Source organism: Protopterus annectens, chromosome 10.part0 (assembly GCF_019279795.1).
Source record: "Protopterus annectens isolate FY-2018-M chromosome 10.part0, PAN1.0, whole genome shotgun sequence".
Taxonomy (NCBI): Eukaryota; Metazoa; Chordata; order Ceratodontiformes; family Protopteridae; genus Protopterus; species Protopterus annectens.
In genome coordinates, this window is record NC_056744.1 from 1,773,348,401 (window position 1) to 1,773,352,820 (window position 4,420).

Here is a 4,420-nt window from a genome sequence, read left to right on the forward strand (position 1 = left end):
TTAGTTTTGGAGATGTAAGAATTAGTTTTTTATCTTTATCATGTGGCATTTTACTATTGACTATTTCATAGTATTTCCATATATTTTGTTTATTTTGAACTCTTATTTCTTTAACTAATTTGTACAAGATTGATAAAATTCCTTTCCCATTTGTGGGAAATTCCATCAGCGTTATTAACTGCTCTATGAACTTATGAGCCTTTTCCCTAACAGACTTCTGCATTATTGTCTGTTGGTTTAAAACTGTTTTGTCTTAATCCCTGCAGTGTTAACCACATACTATTTTCAAGGTTGAACTCATTTATAATTTGCTCTATCATTAGTACTTTATTAGTGTTAATCAGCTGATGCCAGTAAATTAGACCTTTCGTACTAAGTGTTTTAACTGCCACTGAGTCCTGAGTTATATTATTATTTAGTGTATATACTATTGGGAATATAAAAAAAAGACCATGCTTTTATATCCAGATTTTTGTTTACAAAGTGCATAAAAGTCTTTAGGGTATTGATAATGTATTTAGAATTTATATTTCTGTGTTTCCCCGTTGCCATATATTCCTTCAATAACCAAAGTAAGCTATTTGGTACTATTTCCATATGTTTATTTATTGTATCCTAAGTGTTTTTTAACCAGATTTTTTTCATGTATTAGTTTCCATTTTGAAGTATATTATTTGTTTAACAATACAGAAACTATTTTTAAAGCTGATAATTGTATATATCCTTCCAAATCTGGTAAGCCTATTCCACCTTCTTCCCATTTGTCAAAATGTCTTAGGGCAACTCTAGGTTTTTTAGGGTACCATAAGAATTTCATTATTATCCCCTCAAATTGTTTTAAATATGATTTTAAGTGGAGGTAGCAAACAAGCTTGTATAAACTACAGAATTTTCAGGAATATAATCATTTTAATTATATATAGCCTTTCCTCTATGATAAAAAATAGCGTATTCCATTTTTGTATGAGTTCTTTGATATTATCTAAAATCTCTTTATAGTTTAGTTGTACTGTTGCAGTTATGTCATTTGTAATTTTAACTTCTAAGTATTTGATTGTATCATTTTAGATAGATATTTATGACATTTTTTATTTAATACTTCTTTGTCTATATTTAGTAGTAACATATTGGTTTTATTTTCATTAAATGATAGTCAAGAAATGTTCTTAAACTGTTTTGTTGCTTTCCGTAGTTCTTTTAATGTGTTATCTTCTTTTAAAGTCAATAAAATGTCATCTGCAAATAGTTGAATCTTTAACTCCACGTCAGTATCTAGTTAAATTCCTTGAATGCTGGGATTTGCATCTATGAAATTTGCTAATAGTTCTATTACTAATGTGAATAACAAAGGGGAAAGTGGACAACCCTGTTTTGTACCTTTTGTAATGGTAATAGGCTCTGACAAACAGGATCCTATTTTTATGTATGCCGAAGATTTATCATAGAGAGACCTTATTAGTGAGGTAAAATTTTTTTGAAAAGCCATACTCCACCAGTGCAAGCCAAAGGTACTCCCAATTCATGGAGCTGAATGCACTGTTAATATCGAGGCAAATGACATTCATTTTATTTTTTGTTTTATTTATGAAATCAATAAAGGACAACATTCTCTTTATATCATATGTGTTTCTGTTTTTAATGAATCCTGTTTGATCGTTCTCTATCAATAACGGCAATATTTGTTTTATTCTGTTTGCATAAACTGTCATAAATATTTTATAATCTATAGTTAGTAAACTTATGGGTCTGTATGAGGTACACTCATCCTTTTTTTATCTTGTTTCAGAATTGGTGATACTTGAGTATATTTCCAAGAAGGGGGGTATTTATTGCCTTTTTTAACTGATGTGAACACACTTAGCAATAGATTTAATGCATTATTAGATAGTAGTTTAAACATCTCTGGTATCATATTATCATTACTTGGGGCTTTGTTTAATTTTAGTTTCTTAATTTGTGCTTTAATTTCTGTCATAGTTATATATCTATTATTTTTCTGTGTTCATCTGATAGTCTTAGTCCTTTATTTTCCTTAAGTAATTTTCTAAGTGCTTCACTTGATTCCACTTTATTTTCTTGACTATTAATTTTATTAAAATACACTCAAAAGGCTACTAAAATTCTTCTTCTAAATCTGATACTTTTCTTTTTTGTCTATATTAAATATTTCTTTTATCTGATTTGCCTTTATCATTCTTTTTGTCCTATTAGCTATTCTCCTTTGATTTTGACAAACTCAAGAGGTTAGGGTACAAACTCGTATGTCACACAGTGGATAGCCAACTGGCTCACAGACTGGAGTGTTAGAATTGGAGAGTCCACCTCTACAAAGAGGGAGTCCCTCAGGGATCAGTCCTTGGACCGCTCCTTTTTGACATTTACTTCTCTGAAGTAAAGACCAATGTCAGTGGTCTCTGGCTGACTAAACTTGCAGATGATTGCAAATTAAGAAGTTTCATTGACTCCCACACTGACACAAATGTTCTCCAGGAGGCGCTGACACAGACAAACAACAAACACCTGGTGTCAGAGCCATGGACTACAACTAAATGCCAAAAAATGCATAATAATATCCTTCAGGAAGTCATCCACCCCTGGTAATTCTCATATTGACAACTGACCACTTAGAATTGACCCAGTAGTCAGGGACATAGGAACACACATAGATAGTAATCTAACCTTTGACCATCATGTGTCTACAGTAGTGAGGAAATCATTCTGTGTTGCACAACTTATAAACAAAGGTATGGCATTTAAGTCCAAGGAAATCATTGTTTCACTGTATTCAGCATTCATCAGACCTATCATTGAGTACAATGTCGCCTTTGGTATGTACCTAACCAGGCATATCCAACAACTGGAATGTCTACAGGGGTTCCTCATTAAAAGGTTACAGGGCTTAAGTAAAATGTCTAATGCAGACCACCTCAGAGCTCTGTCATTGTATTATTTCTGCTACAGGCCTTTGAAGGAAGATCTACGCCTCACATACAGAGCATTGTCAGACCCCATTCTGGTGGACCTCCTGCATATCCGTAAAACAAACAGCACCAGAATTACCCAGTCTAAAGACTTAAACCGTACCTGTGATATAAGTAGGACATGCTGGATAGCTAGGCATGTATCCAAGAGATTTTCCCATCTCTAGAACAGGCTCACTATCCATGTGAAGCAGATTTCCTCCCTAAGGCAATTCAAGTGCAACTTGGACAGTTGGATGGGACCTTTTTGGCTAGGCTTGTATAGGCCGTAGGGCCAATAGCCTAGTACCTACCTATGAACAGGAAATTAATCCCTGGTTTGACACCTGTGTCTCTAAGGACACAGGCAACCTGTAAGTGGTTAATCTCCCAGGCCTTAGCTTGTAAATGTTTCATCTCCCAAGCCCCTGGTTACACTTAGCAAGGGTCTCAGAACTTGTCAGGAAATTTGGGATGCATAGCTAGGCTTAAAATTGCTCTTGTAGTCATTAGCCTAGTAAACACCTATGAATCTATGAAAAAGACCGACAATGTGTGGATTGAATAATGTCAGAGTCTGTGGCTACTCTAGGTATAAAGGAGGGATCAGTATGGGAGACACCCCTCTTAAGACAAATAATGTAAGGCAACTTGGAAGACAAGACTAGATTAATTTGTTTCTGAATCGGCCCGTACAGAAAAACTGTGAAGTGCTAAGGTGGAAAGGGGTCTTCATAGGGAGATAGGGAGCAGAAATATTCCTTTCATAAAGGCATTGCATAATCTGGAAAAGGCAAAGGAGGTGATAGATAACCAGAGTGATAAGATATAGCAGCTAATCATATTGTACAAGGTTAAAAATTCACCCCTTCCTAAAAAGAATGGAAACAAGGAAAAAGACAGCAATGTAGTGCAAAACAAGGCCAATTATCTCTTTTGAGGCCTCTACAGGAAAAAAACCTTCCACATATACTCCTATATGCCTTTGGAGAGACTTGTGAAAGGCCAATATAATGTCACAAACGGGGAAAGCAAGGGTGGATCATCGTACTCTCATTGAAGAGGAAGAGCCATGCTGTAAGTAGACAGTTGTGACGGTTTCGATACTGGACCCCAGATGGGAGAGATAGGGAACCCAAAAAGGGCTCCAGAATCAATGGAGGATATTTTAGATAGGACAGAGTAACTTCTGTACTTGTTGTTTGATTGAGAAGTATGAGAGTTTGCAGCAAAGTTGGCCCCAACAGCTGAAAATAGAAACAGTTTGTTTGAGAGATCATATATGAGGAACCAGAATGGGCCAGCAGAGTCTGTCTGCCAGTGCACTGGATATTGCTGGTATATGTGTTGTAATAGGAAATGGTCTGGTGATATCGCCCATTCCTAGACACTCATGGTCCCTCTGCACAGAGTGTAAGAATGGATTCCCTTGGTTAGATGGTGTGCCAGGCTCCTGACCT